This window comes from Olea europaea, unplaced genomic scaffold, assembly GCF_002742605.1.
Source record: "Olea europaea var. sylvestris unplaced genomic scaffold, O_europaea_v1 scaffold664, whole genome shotgun sequence".
In the NCBI taxonomy this organism is placed as follows: domain Eukaryota; kingdom Viridiplantae; phylum Streptophyta; class Magnoliopsida; order Lamiales; family Oleaceae; genus Olea; species Olea europaea.
Window position 1 is genome coordinate 124325 of NW_019265017.1, and position 20485 is coordinate 144809.

The 20485-nt window shown below is 33.1% G+C and overlaps 1 pseudogene; it reads right to left on the reverse strand.

The window, feature by feature from the left end:
• Nucleotides 1-9993, reverse strand: part of LOC111390247 — a 31527-nt pseudogene extending 21534 nt beyond the window's left edge.
• Nucleotides 9994-20485: the final 10492 nt, after the last annotated feature.

The following is a 20485-nucleotide window of genomic DNA, read 5'->3' on the forward strand; positions in this document are numbered from 1 at the left end:
TCTTGACATCCATTTGATGAACATGCAAGTCATATATTGAAGCGAAAGCGAATAATATCACAATCGATGTTATTCTAGCTATCGGTGTATAAGAATCAAAATAGTCAATTCCTTCCTTTTGTCGATAATCCTTTGGCTACTAATCTAGCCTTGAAGGTATTTAAGGATCCATCAACATTGTATTTTCTCCTAAATACCCATTTGCATCCAATAAGCCTGGATCCCGATGGTAAATCAACAAGTTCCAAAGTATTATTGGACATTATCGAATCCATTTCGTCCTTAATTGCATCTTTCCAAAAGGTGCTATCACGAGAAGCCATAGCTTCTTTATAAGTCTTAAGAGTCGGTTTCTACTTGTAGAACAAAAGGAATTGTTCTCACAACGTTCAACTCATTTCCCTTTACTAAGTAAAAGGAGATAAGTTGAGAATCGATTTCATCCGATCCCAAAGACTTCTCAACTCGAGTTCTCTTGCTTCTTCGTGGTTTACTAGATTCATCAACATCCTTACAAGATATTTCATCATGTATTCCACTTGAGCTAGAGATATTTTCAAGATTTTTCCTCAATTCATTATCCGAAGATAACGAATCATCAAAGAACTTCACATCGTTGGATTCAATAATCACATTGGACTCCAAATTTAGTAATCTATAAGATTTGCTATTGTTTGCATACCAACAAAGGCACATTTAATGCCTCTTGAACCCAATTTGGTCCGATTAGGATTCGTGTTCTTGCAATAGGCAAGATACCCCCCACATTTTGAAGTATCCAATTTTCGGTTTTCTTCCTTTCCACAATTCATAAGGAGAAACCTTAGTATATTTTGAAGGAATCCTATTAAGTATTCTACATGCACTTAATAAAGTTTCATCCCCACAAGTTAAATGACAACTTAGTAGGAATAAGCATGGCATTTATCATTTCTACAAATGTTCTATTTTTTCTTTCTATTAAGCCGTTTTGTTCGGGTGTCCTAGGTGCAGAACATTGATGAATAATTTCATGTTGTTCACAAAACAAATTAAAATCATTGGAAAAGTATTCACCACCTCTATCACTCCTTAAAATTTTAATTTTATTACCTAGATAATTTTCAAGCTCATTCTTGTATGTGTTAAACATGTCAAAGGCTTCACTTTTATGTTTTATCAAATAAACATAAGTATGTCGAGAAAAGTCATCTATAAAAGTTATAAAATATTTATTTCCACCTCTAGTTAACATATCATTAAGCTCATATATATCGGTATGAATTAATTCTAAAAAACTAGAGGTTCTCTTAATACTTTGATATGGTTTTTTAATCATTTTAGATTCTACACATATTTTGCATTTATGCTCATCATTTTCATCATATGAGATCAAGTCATATTTTTTCATGCGTTTCATTGTATTTCTACCAACATGACCTAATCTAGTGTGCCATAATGAAAATAAATTCATAACATAAGCAAAATTACTTTTATTCATTTCATTGTCAACGGTACATAATTTGACCATTCCTTCATACGAATAGCCTTTTCCAACAAATTTCCCATTAAGGGATAGTACAAGTTTGTCGGACTCATAAACGCATTTGATGCCCGATTTTCCCAAGAGATTGTCACTAACTAGGTTCCTATTCATATCCGGAACATGTAGTATATTAATTAGCGGTTTTCCCAGAAGTGAAGATAGTGTCTACAATTCCTTTTCCAAACACATTAAACCGCATCTCGTTACCCATTTGAATATCTTGTTCTCCATCCATTTCTTGATAAGTTTTGAACAAAGATTTATGACATGATACATGTACCGCAGCACAAGTATCATACCACCACCCGGGAACATTTCCTTTTATTGCTTTTACTTCACTTATGGTGGCCACAATTTTGTCATCTTGGATGGAATTCACTTTGATCTCAAACTTATTTTGTTTCGATGCCTACAATCCTTGACATAGTGATCAGATTTTTCACACACAAAGTAACCTCCTTTTGTCTTCTTCTTGGACTTGTTAAAGTTCCTAGAAGGCTTCCTTTTGTTGGATTTTGCTGGCGGTTCTATTTTTTCCACAGCATTTGCTTTAGAAGAACCCTCATGAGAATTTTCAATTTTATCATGTATTCTCGACTCCTCTTCGATTCGAAGATACTTTTGCAATTGTTCCAAAGAATAATCTTCGGAACTATGTATGATCTTCTTCCGGTATTCTTTTCAAGTTCCAGGAAGTTTGGCAATTATAGCCCCCACTTGAAAGGTCTCCGGTATATCAATTTTCACAGCCTTTAATTTGTTGACAATCGCTTGCAACTCATGCACTTGGGGAAGAAGAGAGATATTTTCTAAGAATTTAAAATCAAAAGAAACCAAAAATTTCTTTTTACATTCTTCTTCCGCCTTGTACTTACTTTCCAATGCTTCCCAGATTTCTTTCGCCGAAGTTGAATTGGTGTATAGATCATACAAATGATCCGACAATGTATTCAAGATGTGGCCACGGCAAATCAATTCATCTTCTTGGATTTTTGTCTCTCGGTCTTGATTGCTTCGGATTCTCCATTTGTTGGTTTCGACAAAGGCGCCAAATCTGGATCAAGAATATAAAAAATCTTCAACATCGTTAGGAGGAATTTCAACTTGTCTTGTCACCGCGTGAAGTTAGTCCCGTCAAAACGATCCAATCTCACTAGATCTTGATTCATGAGTTTGATGGTTGCCATAGTTGTATCATTCTCCATCGCAGGATATAATTTGAGATTGTTAGAAAATAAGGGGTTGGAGAAGAAACAACAACAAAATTATAGAAACAAAATGAATACAAATCACGAAATACGTCAAGAACGAATTTGAGGCTTGAACACGGGATCGTTGTCCTCAAACTATATTTGTCCCCTCTCGGGATTGAATGAGATGCTTAAGGATTTTGGCAAACGGTTTGTAATATTATATCAAGCCTTGTAAAGGATTTAACACCAAAGCACAAGTGCAATCCTCCAAAACTTTAAAAACACAAAGGAAGATATTGAATATGAATTTAAATCAATAGTTTGATTCAATATGGAATGATATATGGATCTCAAGATGTTTTCAATGATTCTAATAATGTTTGTATTGATCACTCATCACCTATTTATAGGTCTCAATCAATGCATCACGAAATGATGCCAAAACAAGATGAAAAGTGGCAATTTTTAATCCAAAATAGCTCCCAAGTTTCAAATTGAAAAATCAGTCAATGGCTTTTTTTTAACACTATGCGTACGCATAGTATAAACCGTGCGTACGCATAGTAGAAGCAAAATTTAATTCTGATTTTGCCAAAACACATCTCGCGTATACACAAAATTAAGCCTGTGCGTACGCATAGGTAAAAAATCAAATTTTGCATTTTTCAATTTCTTTTGATTCTACCAATTCCACAATTGAGCCCAACAATAAGTTCATTATCATTCCATTGATTTTGAACAAATTTTCAACACTACACTATTTCAATTCTTCCACAACAATGTTATATAAATTTTTTCTACATATTTTGTACAGTTGTCTTCCTGTACCAATTCTGTTAAAAAAAAGAGTTGTACTTGTAGAGTTTTCCGTTCTCCCAACATGGATAATTTTTATATCCATTCTTTACTTCACCAATTGATACACGAAATCGACAAAATTCCGATAATATTTATTGAAATTTTACTTAATACTTATGACACAAATGGTGCATCATGCATGATTATAAATTTAAGTTATTCAATTTCTTCTCGTTGTCGGATCAATTTTTTTTTTTTTTTTTTTATCTTACAAATTTGGCAGTAAAAATGAAATGAGTTTTTAAGTGGTTCAACAAATTACAAACTAATAAATTGTATATTTTAAAACATATATTTGACATATTTGTATATCTTTTGAATTGCAGGTATGAAATTTTAATTATATATTGTTGTTAAATAAAATTAAATTGTTTATAAATATTTATTTACTTATTTACCTGTGGTTTGATAATTCCAGTTGAAACTTTTGAACCACTTTACCCTTTTCATTCTTTGGTTCAATATCTAGGTCGGGTTACAAAATATTGGTTAATATTATATGGATATGATATTGATTTTATTCGAAGTTTGTCAATCCCACATCGAATGTGTATCACTTGGAGGAGTGAAGAAATGGGTAGAAAAGCAGATTATGTTGAGAGAATTGAAATGGTGCGTGTTTCAAGTAATGTTGTTCATGGAATTTTTTCGTTCTAAGTTTAATTTTAATGTTCTCGTAAGTAGTCAAATTGGTAAAACAGTGATAGGTTTTTGGTACGCGAGTTTTTCTTAATTGATCAGTTCTTTATTTAATGGTTAATATGTTATAATCAAACCGAATTTTGGTCTAATTGTCGATTTTTCTTATTGAGTTGTATGGTCCAATTCAATTTTAATAATAATGTTGATTATAGACGTGCATTCTTAGAAAATAGGAAAAATTATAGTGGCTATAAACACAACACCCAATTAAACTGCTCACGCAAGGAACTTGTATACTCAATGGAATACTTACATAAATATTGTTAATTATGAGAAACATGGACTGAAACATAATGAAAAGTATTTTCAATTTACTAAAGTTGTAAAATATTACGTTCTAACTTCAGAGGAAACATTCTAAACCTGCAGCAAAAAAATCAAATCCTCCATGTTGGGTTTTTGATAACTAATGAATCCCGGGTTTTGATGTTAACGTGGGTTAATTATTTTATAGGTATATGCCGATGAATGAAATAAGTCCAACAACTAAGTCCATGAGCTCCACCCAGCCTAATTGTATTTCCTTTTGAATGTCTTGAATCTTAGCCCATTTAAATCCCTTAGAGGTCCAACTTAAAGTCTAACCCTAGACTACATATAAGGCAATAACCCTAGCCACTTTCTAGTATGATTTGTGTGATTTTTGTGTGAGAAAAGGAGAATCCCAGCTGTCTCTTGAAGTGTGTGAAAAACGAACCCTAGAAGTATTCAAAACGCAAGTTTACTTTGTGTAATTGGCGGTTCCTTCATAACCTACCTTTGTGGACTTTTCTCCTAATCTTTATGGCCATAAATCATCATTATTTCTTGCCCTATGTGAGTAAGATTGAATAACAACCGAGGTGAATTATATTGGTTGTGGATCAGAGTCGGTTGATTGGTTGTTGGTAGAGAAATGTATATTGGACTGAGCCCGGAAAACCACCAATTTGAAGATCTTTTGAGAGAGCTTTTGCAATATTTGTTATCAAAGCTTTAAGATGGTGGTTTTGGCTGGTGAAACATAGCAAAAAAGGTCTAGAAAACTGATTGAAACAAGGCAGAAATCAGATCGAAAAATTGTCCAAAAAATTGCCTAAAAATCAAATATGTTCATGCAATTTCTTGACAATCCAGAAGGAGTTTTGGGAAACGAAGACCATTGGTGTGACGTGCAAGTAGAGGCGGTCCCGGAGGTCTAGAGCGTGGCGTCGACATGTGAAGCCTACGCACAGAGAAGGTGGCAGCACGTGAGGGCGCGTGTAGCTGTTTCTAGAGGAGGTCTCTTTAGGTAGTTTGTTCCTCACATTATTTCTGACATTTTTGTGTTGTTAGTTTTTTGTTTCAGGTTGTACAGTAAAATCTGGACACAGTTGTTCTTTGTACGTTTGGGAAACGATTGTGGTTCGTTGGTTGCTGCATTTTCAGAGACTTTAGGACGAATAGTGGTGGTTATAAAGTAATAAATTCGTGTGTCTCATAATTTACGGACTCAGATTAGTCCGGTATGGTATATATGACTTATCTTAGTTTAAATTTTAGCATTAGCGCGTCATCATGTGGGGTGACATTAGGTTTGTGGTTATCGTAAAAGGGTAACATTGCCTGTACTAGAAATTTAAGAGTTATTTCCCATATTTAAAGTGTTGAGTTTTGATTGCCAGTTGATAGTCGATTTTGTACTTTTACTGCTATATAGTCACTGTGTGAGACTGTGTTGCGTGAAAATTCGTACTTTTGTTTACATACTTCGTGTTGCGTTGATTATCCTATTAGAACACCTGGACTTGATCCGTTCGAACATTCCCTTTATCTAAGATCGTGAATCTCACGAAATCTTAGAAATCTAGAATGATATATATTGCGGCCGTAAGATAATTTTGTGTGACTTATCTGTGCATTTGATTGTTCTATTTTTCTTAAAAATGTTTTCACACTTTGAAGTTGGAATTTTTAATAGGAAAGGGGATTTTTCAATTTGGAAATAAAAGATGAAGGGTATTTTGGTCCAACAAAATGTTTTAAAAGTCATAAATGACAAATTTCTTGTAAACTTAACAGAAGTACAAAAAAAAGAATATGATGAACTTGCGTACACTTCAATTATTTTACATCTGTCTGACACTGTTTTGAGAAAAGTTGAAAAATTTAATTCTACAAAAGAACTTTGAAAAAAGTTGGAGGACTTATATTTGCTTAAATCTACTCCTAATAAGCTGTACTTGCTTGAACGATTTTTCAGCTTTAAAATTGACCCTTTAAAGGATATTGACGACAATCTGGATGTCTTTAACAAATTAGTTCAAGACATCATCAATTGTGATATAAAGGTCTCTAAAACATATAAGGCTATTATGTTTCTTAATTTCATGCCTGATTTATATAGAGAGGTTGAGAATGCAATTAAGTATGGTAGGGACACCTTAATACTCAAGATTGTCATAGACCCACTTAGGAGTAAAGAGATGGAGATCAAGGCTGAAAAAGAGAATAAGAAGAGTGGTGAGTTACATATGATGAAGAGTAGGATGAAGTTTAAGCAAATGAATTTGGATAGAACTCAAGACGGTAGTAATTCAAGTAGTGACACGAGTCATAAGGGTGGTAAGAAAAAAGGCAAGGAACGAGATAAGTCGAGTGGTAGACGGTGTTACAGTTGTGGTAAATTTGGGCACTTTATTAGGGACTGTCCCAAGAAGAAGGATAAGCTGAAGGGTAAGATGAGAGGTGAGACGAATTTAGCTATAGGGTCGAGTGATGATCATAGTGAGGTTTATTAAGAGTAAACCTAATTACTGCATATACATCTATGTGTGATCCTTTCTGCATGTGTGTTTGCCTAATTTGTTGCATGATAATATGCTGCATTTCAATGTGTTTGATATGTGCATTTGCAAGAATTTGAGGCAATATGATTACTTGGTGTAATTGCTTGCATGCATAATGGGTTAGGATGCATCTGCAGTGTGTTTGATGTCTTTTGGTAAGGTGGTGTATAGATGCCTAGAGGTGCATTGTGATTTGTATCGGGGACATGGAATGTGACATTTGGATCACGAGTAGAGATGTGATTAAATGTATAGAATCATTTATCTGTAAAGAGACCATGATCAGGTGGAGTGTGTGAAAGAGACACTTCTATCACTTCTGTTAGGTGAAGACCTATTATCCACGCAGGTTGGGAGAAGTGATGTGGAGATAGTGGATTATCCCGTGGACTTAGGATCTATTGTGACCTACCAGTTAGACATGAATTGAGTGATCAGTCTAATGAGCATAGTGGGCGATAAAAGGAGATATGTGTTCTCGAGGTGTGAGTAACGCGGAATGGGATATGATAAGTGTGGTGAGATCTTTTCGTAAGGTCATTTAAGCATTTGTTTCATATGTGTTGACTGAAAGCCCAAGAATGACTAACCAAGAAGGGGTGAATTAATTATTTAAATCTTTTTCAATAATAAGTCCTAATATAAACAATTTGCAAATAAAATAAAGAGCAAGCAAGATAACTTTGAAAAATAACAAGAGAAAGGGATAGTGAATGCAAACGATGTGTTATGGAGGTTCGATCCAATCACGATCTACGTCCTCTGTTACCAAGTTCTCCATCACGAGCAAGACCTTTTTCACTAAATGTGATTGACTTATGGTGCAATCCAACCTTCTACAAAGTTTTCGATGACTTACAAACAAGGAGTACCGATCTTCTTACAAAGTTGAGCTTTCCGGGACCTCAACACAACCCACAATTCAATCAAAAGTAAACTTTAAAAAAGGAATCTTCTTTCACAATAAAGATATATTCAAAGTTGAGTACAATGGAAAGAAATAGGCTAATAATTTAATGAATGGCAATAAGTAAAGCTCAAGTGTTAGGTTTGAAAAACTTTGATAAATGAAATAATTTTCAAAAGTAAACTCAATCAAAAGTTTTCCAAAAGTGAATGAATTGATAGAGATAAATAAAGAGCAGAGAGTTAAAGTTTTAAAGTATCTCAAATTAATGCTCTTAGAAGTAATGATCATAAATGCAAGAGGTTGGGGGTATTTATAGCGTCCAAAACGATAAGGAAATCTGAATTTACGGATGACTCGTTCGGTCGACCGCCTTTTGCCCAGAAGACCAATATAGCCGTTTGTACAATAAAAATCAGAAGTCAGAACGGCCAAATTCTGGACCGTTGGAGGGAGTCCGGTTCACCGGCCATTTTCACTTTTTTGCCTCGTTTGTTCCGATTTGAAAGTTTTGAAGTGTATGGACTTTTGGAGAATATTTTTAACTAAATTTTCATAATAAAAATGTCTTTAAAATTCATATATCATTTTTAAAAGTCATTTTTCATGTTTGATAAAAAAAAAGGTTGCATTCGAATTATTTTAGTGCACAAAAATTGTTTTTAATGCATAGTAAGATTTTGAGCTTAATTATTCTTTGTCAAATATCAAAGCATTAGTACCTTTACATTTTGCCTAAGAAATCAAGTCTTTGCTACGAAGTTTGCCTCATCTTGGTCTTTCATTGATGTCGTCTCTCACGCTTTTAATCTTGATCTTTATTGGCATCTATCTCTTAAGCTTTTTGTCTCGAATAATTTGACTTGAATACATGGCTTCCACTTTGATCTTCATTTGAAGTCCGATAATACATGATTGATTTGAACATTGAACTATCATAACTAAAAAGAATTTGTTAGAAATAAAAATAATCTTGTTTGTTATGATCAAAACATTAAGGATTAAGTCGACCATATGCCAACAATTTCTCCCTTTTTGATTATGACAAACAAGATGATTTGCAAGATAAATTTAACAATTTATATCAAAAGAATATACATTAAAAAATTTATCATGTGATCTATTCCCCCTATCCTTTACAAATCATGACCATATATTCAAGGAATATATTTTATGTTTAATTTAAATCATGCAAAATTATCTCACCATATTTCCCCCTTTTGGCATAAGTAAAAAGATATAGCATTTAAGAGGAATATAAAATCATGCAACATTCCCCCTTACTTTAACACACAAAGCATAAAAATAGTTTAGACGCCATAAATAAGCAAATTTAAAGACAATAGTAGTTAATAGTTTAGACCCACATAAAGAGTACAATACAAATGCATAAAATTATATCTAAGACCCCGGAGGAGGTGGTGGCGGGAAAAGTGCATCAAACCAAGCATAAAATGCATTTTGCTGAGCTTGCATGGCTTTCTGCTGAGCAGTGTAATAAGTATAGAAAGCATTTTGCTGAGCCTACATCATCGTTTGTTGAGCTTGTATTGTGTCTTGCTGAACTTGCAATTGTTGAAGCATTCTGCCAAGCCCGTCGATAGATGAGGTAAGAGAGTCAAGCCGGCCATTAAGAAGATTGTAGTGATCATCGGTAAAAGTAGAACGGCTCGAAGGTGGATGAGCACATGATCCCGGAATGTCATGTGGAGGACTGGGAATGAGTGGTGTGTCGTCGGCCTGATCATCTTCCTTCGCGTCATCTCCTTTGAAGGGTAAGGTTGAAGGGCCCGAATCCAGATCAAACCCCTTAGTACGGGTCACCCATTGCCCATGCTCCTTGACAATTTTCATTCGTTTAAAAGTATGAATGTTGATATTGTCAGTGGGACGAAGAGAAACGGAGACTTCGCCAGTTAGAGGAATTTCAAAATGTTTAAAGATCTTAGTGAGTAGCATGCCAAATGGTAAGGCCTTTATGCGAGTGGCAGAATGGACCATTTTCATGTGACCAATGACAATAGTTGGAAAGTCTAATTTCTGTCCGACTAAGAATGAGTTAAGAAGGAATAAATCGAAGTGAGTTACTTCATCGAGATGACCTTTCCTAGGTAGAATAACATGGGCGATCATGTTGTGTAAAACCTTACAAGGTAAAGTTAATTGATTTGAACTTAGTTTTATCGGGTGTTCAAAATTCTTTCCGGTTACTCTACGGCATGCAACAATAGGGTTATAACATTCAAAGGTTGGATGAGCCATATGACAAAACACTTGATTTGAACAATCTTCTAACTCAAGAAGAAAACATAGGAGGGCATGGGTAATTGTAACTCTTTTACCTTTGAGAAAACAAGAAATACTACTCGGACGAGGAATATAAACCATGTTTTTGTAAAATTCTTGCATAAGTTTAGGATAAGCATTTTCTTCCATGGACGCAATAGGAATCCAACCTATGCTTTCAAAGAACTCTGTTATATGGAATGCAGGTGCTTGAAGTGTAAATCGTCAAAATCTACAGTTTTACCTATAAGAATGGGAGATTTATTAAAGTGATTTTCTGGCACTTTGGGTTTGTCCTCTGATGAAGGAGTTGGTAGCCTCTCCCTCCTAGGCTTCTTTCTCGACATTTTCACTCTAGGCATGATGATTTAAAGGTGGAAAAAAACTTTTAAAACTCAGTCGACCGTTGAAAAGAAAGAAAGAAGAGTTGGAGTTGGAAGGAAATGGGGATTTTAAGAGTTTGAAGAAGAAAAAGTGATGGGTTTTTCAAATCTTGTGGAAATTTCAAGAAAAAACTGCAAATCTAGGTAGATTTGATGTACATCTAAGAGGAAGAAGAAGAGAAGTGAGAAAAAATGAAGGAGAAATGAAGATGAAAGGGTTTTAAAACCCGAAAATCGCGTCGGACTGGATTTTTTTTTTTTGGTTCAAAGCTGTGGTTTTCTAGTAGACCTGGTCCAGTCGACCGGAAGTCATTCGGCCAAATTTTTTTATTTTTTTTACCATGGAATTAAAAATCATGCAAAAAAAATTAGCGATAAAAATTTAAACTTATATCACTTCACTTTCGTTAATAATTCCTAAACCTCTTCTAATATGAGAGAATCGGTCATGTGCTTGAGGCTTGATAAAAATATCGGCTAATTGGTCCTTGTTTTTGATAAATTCTAATTTGATATCTCTCTTTTGTACATGATCACGAAGAAAGTGGTGACGAATTTCAATATGTTTAGTTCGTGAATGCAATACGTGATTCTTAGATAAGTTAATAGTACTAGTGTTGTCACATAAGATAGACACATCATAAGATAGGTGATGGTCAAAAAGGGTTTGTTTCATCCAAAGTGTTTGTGCACAACAACTTGCGGTTGAAATGTATTCTGCCTCAGCGGTGGATAATACAACAGAATTTTGTTTCTTGTTTGACCAATACACAAGTGCAAAACTTAGAGAGTGGCAATTTTAGCTAGTGCTTTTGCGATTAACATTACATCCGGTCCAATCGGCGTCTGAATAACTAATTAGATCAATGTGAGTACCCTTTGGATACCAAAGTCCTACGGTTTTAGTTCCACTAAGATATCGAAAAATTCTTTTTACGGCACGTAGATGTGATTCCTTAGGATTAGATTGAAATCTAGCACATAAGCATACACTAAACATAATATCGGGTCTACTAGCAGTTAAATAAAGAAGGGATCCAATCATACCTCGATATTTTGTGATATCAACCGGAGTGCCATGCTCATCTTTGTCAAGCTTTAAAGTTGTGCTCATCAGTGTGTTCATGTGCTTAATGTCATGCATATCAAAAAATTTTGAGCATTTCTAAGATGTACTTATTTTGGTTTATGAAAATTCCGTCTTTTGTTTGTTTAATTTGAAGGTCAGAAAAAAATTTTAGTTCTCCCATCATACTCATTTCAAATTCTTTATTCATACAATTTGAAAATTCTTCACAAAGTCTAATATTTGTAGCGCCAAAAATAATGTCATCAACATAAATTTGAACAATAAGTATATCCTCCTTATGAGTTTTTATGAAAAGTGTAGTATCCGCTTTTCCAATAGAAAAAATATTTGAAAGTAGAAATTTGCTTAAACGTTCATACCAAGCTCTTGGAACATGTTTCAAGCCGTAGAGAATTTTTCTAAATTTAAAAACATGATCCGGATACTTGTAATTTTTAAAACTGGGAGGTTGCTCAACAAGAACTTCTTCTTGAATAAATCCATTCAAGAATGCACTTTTCACGTCCATTTGATATAAGTGTAAAACCTTTAAAGCATGCAAATGCAGCAAATGCAAGAAGCATGCAAATGAATTCTAGTCTCGCTGCGGGTGCAAATGTCTCTTCAAAATCAATACCTTCTTCTTGATTGTAATCTTGGTCCATTAATCTAACTTTGTTACGCACAATTATTCCATTTTGATCTCTTTTGTTTCGAAAGACCCATTTGGTACCAATAATGGTTTGATGATTTTGTCTAGCGACTAATTCCCAAACACGATTTCTTTCAAATTGATTTAATTCTTCTTGCATCACTATAATCCAAAACTCATCGAACTCGACTTCTTTAAAATTTTTGGGTTCGATTTGAAAACTAAATAGACAACTATCAAAATGATTTAGTTCTAGTACCACCTTTCGACGGATCACCAATAATAAGCTCCTTAGGATGGGATGTAACAAATCTCCATTCCTTTGGTAACGAGGGATTATTATGTTTTTCGATTTGTGTTTCCTCATTTTCTTGAGCATTTGATTTCTCCTTTTCTTCATTTGGTGCCTCCTTATTTTGATCTTGAATTTTCATTTGTTCAAAAGGAGCTTCCAATCCTACATCATCATCACTACCTTTCTCTCGATCAAAAGAGTTAGTCTAATCAAAAGTAACATGCATAGATTCTTCAACGACTAGAGTTCGTTTGTTAAAAACTTTATAAGCTTTGCTAGTTGATGAATATCTTAGGAAAATTTCAACATCGGATTTGGAGTCGAATTTTTCCAAATTGTCTTTTGTATTTAATATAAAATATTTACATCCAAAAACTTTGAAATAACTAATATTTGGAATTCTATTTTTCCAAAGTTCATAAGGTATTTTAGTTTTCTTTTTGCTCACTAAAATCTATTGATGACGTAGCAAGCGGCATTAACGGCCTTGACCCAAAAGTATTTAGGAAAATAATTTTCATTTAACATGGTCCGAGCCATTTCTTGCAATGTGCGATTCTTCCTTTCTACTGCACCGTTTTGTTGAGGTGTTCTAGGAGCCGAAAAATTATGTTCATATCCATGTTTTTTACAAAAATCATCAAAACCAACATTATCAAATTCTCCACCATGGTCACTTCTAATTGTTGTAATAGAATAACATTTTTCATTTTCAACTTTTTTACAAAGATGTTTAAAAACTTTCAAGGCTTCTTCTTTTAAGCTTAAAAATATGACCCAAGTAAATTTTAAAAAATCGTCGACTATAACAAAGGCATAATGTTTACCACCTAAGCTAGCCATCTTAGAAGGTCCAAAAAGATTTATGTGCAGAAGTTGTAAAAGTTTTGTAGTTGAAGCATAAAGTTTAGGTTTAAAAGGATTTTTACTTGTTTTCCAAATTGACAAGCATCACAAATTTTATCTTTTTCATATTTTAAATTTGGCAAACCTTTTACAAAATAATTTTTAGAAATTCTTGAAAGAAGATCCATACTTGCATGCCCAAGTCTTCTATACTATAGCCATGATTCTTCTTTCAAACTAAGTAAACAATTTTCATTATTTTCAAATACAATGTTTATAATATAAACATCTTTACTTCGATTTCCTATGAAAATCACCTCTTTCGATGTAGCGTCCTTAATAAGGCATTTTGAAGAATTGAATTTTATGTTATAATATTTATCACATAATTGACTAATACTTAGTAAATCATGTTTGGGGTTATCAACAAGTAGAACATTTCCAATTGAGGGGGTTGAGTGATTACCAATGTTTCCAATACCAATAATTTTACCTTTGGCGTTGTCCCCGAAGGTTACACGTCCTCCATTCTTTTCTTTGAAATTTGATAGCAAGGATCGATCTTCGGTCATACACTATGAACAACCACTATCTAAGAACCATTTGCTTTTAGTTTTCTTCGGTTCCTACAAGAAAATTTTAAGTTTTGATTTTTGGTACCCATACAAACTTGGGTCCTTGATAGTTAACTTTAGTAAATTCTCAAATCCACTTATGCTTGTTTTCAAAAAATAGCTCCTTTTTAGCTACACAATTAAAGGCTACATGTCCACTCTTATTATAAAAACTACATGTAGTGTTAGAAGCTTTAACAAACATATTTTTGAGGGATTTTTGTTTTAAGGAGGGTTTATATCCTATTCTCCCTTATCAAAAATGCATTTTTGACTTCCGATCATTAAATCAAAATTTTTCTTCCCCTTGGTGAATTTATGAATGATTTTTGTTAATTCATCCACTTTCTCTCTCAAAGCAACGTTCTCTTTTACTATAAAATCATGATCAACATTTTCTTGTTGCTTTTTCAAAATTTTCTTTATTTCTTCTTTCAACAAAGAATTTTTCTTTTTAATGGTGGCATGACTTAAGGCAAGTTTTTCAAATTTCTCAAGTATTTCATCTAAACGTACCTTGTCTTCGATTGCCATGAAGCACATATTTGTCACTTCGTTTTGACTATCATTTTCACTTTGTTCTTCATCGTCGCCATCATCCTATGTCGCTTGGAGTGTCTTTTTCTTGAAATTTTTCTTTTTATTTGGGCATTCAGTTCTCTTGTGGCCGGGTTTATCACAATCATAACAAATAATCTTTTTGCTTCTTTCTTCCCATTTTTCTTCTTTCTTTTGAAATTTTCGATTATTGCGAAAGCCCCTTCATTTCTTGACCAGAAGAATCAAATCATCAAGCACTTCATCGCTTATGTCTTCTTTTGATGTTCCTTCTTCAATTGTCAATTTTAGTGCAATTTGTCGTTAGGGAGGCTCCTTTGATTCCTCCTTACTTTTTCTTGTTTTCTCCTTAACTTCGTCATTATTTAGCTCATAGGTCATTAATGTGTCATAAAGCTCCTCCAAAGAACATGCATTTATATACTTGGTATTTTCGATCAACATTCTTATCGGGCTCCACTCCTCCGACAAGGACCTAAGCATTTTACTTACAAGTTCATCATTGTAAATTTACGATCATAACCTTTAAGACCATTTACAATATCGGCAAAACGTGTAATCATATCAACAATGGGTTCATCTTGCTTCATAAAGAAATTTTCAAATTCTTTAACCAACAAATTTATTTTTGTTTCTTTAACCTTGCTTGTGCCAACATGAGTGACTTCAAGAGCATGCCAAATATCATATGTCAATTCACATGTGCTTATCCTATTAAATTCATTTCTATCAAGTGCACAATAAGGCAAATTTTTAGCCTTGGCATTTAGGAACAATTTTCTCTTATCTTCTTCATCATATTCTTCCCTAGTTTTAGAAATAGTTTGATCCGGTCTACCATCTTTTTTAATAGTTTTAGTAGGAACATATGGACCAAATTTGATAACTTCCCAAATATTATAATCAATGGATTGCACATATATCATCATTTTAGCTTTCCAATAATTGTAGTGTGTGCCATCAAAGAAGGGGGGTCTATTAGTGGAGTGTCCCTCTAGAGTTTGAAACACTTGGTTAGCCATTACTCAAGATTGTAAAATCTTTTAAAAGTGAGTACTTTGCTCTGATACCAATTGAAAGCCCAAAAATGACTAACCAATAGGGGGGTCAATTGGTTATTTAAATCTTTTTCAATAATAAGTGCTAATATAAACAATTTGTAAATAAAATAAATAGCAAACAAGATAACTTTGAAAAATAACGAGAAAAAGGGATAGAGAATGCAAACGATGTGTTATGGAGGTTCCAATCACGATCTACGTCCCCCATTACCAAGTTCTCCTTCACGAGCAAGGCCTTTTTTACTAAATGTGATTGACTTATGGTGCAATCCAACCTTCTACAAAGCTTTTAGTGAATTACAAATAAGGAGCACCGATCCTCCTACAACATTGAGCTTTCCGGGACCTCAACACGACCCACAATTCAATCAAAAGTAAACTTTACAAAAAGGAATCTTCTTTCACAATAAATATATATTCAAAGTTGAATACAATGGAAAGAAGTAGGCTAACACTTTAATGAATGGCAATAAGTAAAGCTCAAGTGTTAGGTTTGAAAAACTTTGATAAATGAAATCATTTTCAAAAGTAAACTCAACCAAACGTTTTTCAAAAGTGAATGAATTGAAAGAGATAAATAAAGAGCAAAGAGTTAAAGTTTGAAAGTATCTCAAATTAATGCTCTTAGAAGTGATGATCATAAATGCAAGAGATTGGGGTATTTATAGAGTCCAAAATGTTAAAAAAAATCTGAATTTGAGGATGACTCGTCCGGTCGACCACCTCTTGTCCGGAAAAAAAAGGTTGCATTCGAATTATTTTAGTACACAAAAATTGTTTTTAATGCATATCAAGATTTTGAGCTTAATTAGTCTTTGTCAAATATCAAAGCATTAGTACATTTACATTTTGCTTAAGAAATCAAGTCTTTGCTGCGAAGTTTGCTTTGTCTTGATCTTTATTGATGTCGTCTATCACGCTCTTGATCTTGATCTTTCTTGACATTTATCTCTTCAACTTTTTGTCTCGAATAATTTGACTTGAATACATGGCTTCCACTTTGATCTTCATTTGAAGTCCGATAATACATGATTGATTTGAATATTGAACTATCATCACTAAAAAGAATTTGTTAGAAATAAAAATAATCTTGTTTGTTATGATCAAAGCATTGATGATTAAGTCGACAATATGCCAACATTGACCGTGTGTTTGACATTAACCGTGAGTTTGATTAACTTGGTGTTAATTTGTGGTTCTATGTGAACGTATTTTTGAAAAGATCTATGTGTGTTATCCTATAATATATGTCATCGTCTATGTATTTGCTCTTAATTGTTTACTGTTTAATATTTGCTTCTACTTGAGTGTTCGTGACCATAGCCCCGATGAGTACATGGAGCAAGTTGGGTTTTTGATACCCAATTAATCCCGGGTTATGATGTTAACGTGGGTTAATTATTTCATAGGCGTAGGCTGATGAGCAAAATAAGTTTAACAACCAAGTCCATAAGCTCTATCCGGCTCAACTGTATTCCCTCTTGGATGACTTGAATCTTGGCCCGCCTAAGTCCCTTAGAGGTCCAACTTAAAGCCTAACCCTAAATTACATATAAGGTAATAACTCTAGCCACTTTCTAGTATGATTTGTGTGGTTTTTGTGTGACAAAACGAGAATCCTGGCTGCCCTTTGAAGTGTGTGAAAAACGGCCCTTAGAAGTGTCCAAAACGCTTATTTACTTTGTGTAATTGGTGGTTCCTTTATAGACTACCTTTTGTGGTGTTTCTCATAGTCTTTGTTGCCACAAATGATCTGTTTCTTGTCCTATGTAGGTAAGATTGAATAACAATCGAGGTGAATTATATTGGTTGTGGATCGGAGCCGGTTAGATTGGTTATTGGTAGAGAAAGGTACGATAGACTGAGCCCCAAAAACCATCGATTTAAAGATCTTTTAAGAAAGTTTCCGCAACACTCCAAGCGCCAAATTCAACCAAATCGAAATAATAATAAGAAATGTTGCACAAATCAAGCTTAAATAAGATCAATGATTGCTTCAACTACATTTTCTTCAAAAATCTAAAAATAATTAATCTAAATCTATAGGTTTGTATGTTTCCAGTGGTGGACGTAGATATTTTGAATTGGTGGAGTACAAATAAACTTGCAAAGATTACAAATTTATGTTTATCTCAAACATCACCAAGTTTGTCATCTTTTTTTATCTCCAACATTATTTTCATCACTTTTATCTCGAATAATATTTTCATTAACATTGTGATCATCAAAAGAAAAAGTGTATTTACGTTTAAATTTTTTTCATCACAATTAATGAAAACAATCAATTCAAGTGAAAAATACAAAAATTATAGCGAATTTTGAATGTTACATTATCAGCTACATTTCAGTTCAAACAAAGACAAAAATCATAGTAAGGATTCATTAACATAAAATCGTCAAAACAAGATAGAATTTGGAGCATTTAAGGGAATTCCCAATTCCATTTCATAACAAAATACAAAAGAAATTATCAAAAAGAAATAATTTCCTAAAGCTTCAAATTTGATTTCTAAGGAAACAATAAATAAAAATAAAAAATCAATTTTAAGTTGGTGGTTTAAGTGACCCACCACGACCCACTGTGTGTTCGCCAGTGTATTTTTTGACTTTGATTTAATTAGTTGATAATTTGTTTGATTTTGATATTATCGAGGACCTTTTTGTTTTAATACATGTAAAATTACAATCCAAATCGACATGTTTGCATGTTTTTTACTTTCAATTTAATTAATTGATATTTTGTTTATCTTAGTATTATTGAGGACTTTTTTTCTTTTTTTTTTAATACATGTAAAATTACATTTTTAAATTAATAATTTTGATTTAGCATATTTGAAAATTTAAATTTGTGTGGATTGGATTGAGTTAGTGTATGAAAATTCCATTTTGGAGCAATTCAAATAATGCATGCAAGAAGCTTGTGAAAATGAGTATAAGAAAACTAACATTCTCATTTTTATTTTTTTAAAAGCACAGTCCATCTCATTTGAGTTCTTTGTATTAACTAAATAGATGCATACATGAGTGTTTGTGAAAATTTAAACATGAAGAGGAATTTAAACATTGTTTTACGTTAAAAAGTTACATGATATAACATTTACTTGTATTTCGAATATAAATTAAGATGCTAAAACTTGAGAGAGGTATTCTTTGTCGCTGTTTTCTAAGAAAGTTGTAGTCTATCTCATTTGAATTCTTTAGGATCAATTAAAGAGGTGCATACACGTGTGTTTAAGAAAATTTAAATATGAATTCATATTTTGCTTTATATTATAAAAGTGATATGATCTAACATTTTACTTTTATTTTTCATAAGAATTAATATGGTAGAATTTAAAGTGACATACTCTGTCACTTTTTTTTTTTTTAAACGTTTCGTACTATTTCAATTATATTCTTTTTGTAGATATGAATAAAATTAACGTATTCATCTGCTATAGAGGTAAATGAGAACAAGATAACCAATATAAAAGTGACAAAATAATTAAAATTATTGTCCTAATAGAATGTACATGCAACAATCTTTAATAAAACGTAAGTCCCTTTTTTGTGAAAAATAGTGACTTATCGTGTTTTTTTTTTTTTTTTTTTTCAAGAAACAAAATTTTGACATTGTTAAAAAGAGACTAAGTTGTCATTGATATGCAATTCCAATTATAAAATAACTCGTGCATTTACACACAAGCTAAATTTGTTGTTAAATTTAGGGAAAATTGCAGTCGAGGTATCAAACCTTTCGTTTATTAGCAGATTTCGTCCAAACCTTTAGTTTGTACCACCCACAGTCTCAAACCTTTCAAAAATATGTACCTGGGGTCCAAATGGACGGTGTCCATCCGTTTGACCGTTAGTTGACCAAGGAAGGTGGATTTTGACTAATTTTGACCAAATTAAAATGGGTAAAATGGTAAATTTGCTATTATATACATAAAATAATTTAAAAAACTAGAAATAAAAATAAAACAAAATAAAATAAAAAAGAGAGAAGAAATAAAAAATAAAAAATTATCTTCTTCCTCATCCCACCCCGACACCCCCACCCATCCAACCTAAACTAACCTACAGAAGATGGAATCGTCTCTTTCTCAACAACATCATCAACCCACATACTTCTTATATACCACACACCCCACTCCCCACTTTAAACCATAACAATACATTCTCTCTAATTTTCTTTCCAATTCTGTCAGTCAGAGAAAATTGGAATTTTTTGTAACCTTCAAATCTGATAATATTTGTAATAATACTCACAAACGAGAAGTATGGTTGAAAATCTTGAATCGGAGTTTCAATTGATTTTAAATCTTATCAATAAATACACTTTATTTCAAATCTTGAATCGGAGTTCAAATTGGAATTTTCTGCAACCATGAAATCTGGCAATATTTTATTTTGTTTTATTTTATTTCTAGTTTTTGGTCGTGGTTGCTCACTGTTACATAATATGGAATGGGGTTTTTGGTGTAGGTTTGATGGTTGTGGTGGTAGTTGATTCTGTGGCTGTGGCTGGTCGACGGGAGTTAGTGTCGTCGTTGCTGGTTTTGGGCAACGGATTTGGGTAGTGGTTTTGGGAGGGGTGGGGTGGGGTGAGGTGGGTGGGGTTCAATCTTCTGTAGGTTAGTTTAGGTTGGGCGGGGGTTGGGGGTGAGATGAGGAAGAAGATGATTTTTTTAAGGTGGTCAAATTTACCTTTCTATTCTTTTAAGTTGGTCAAAAATTGGTCAAAATT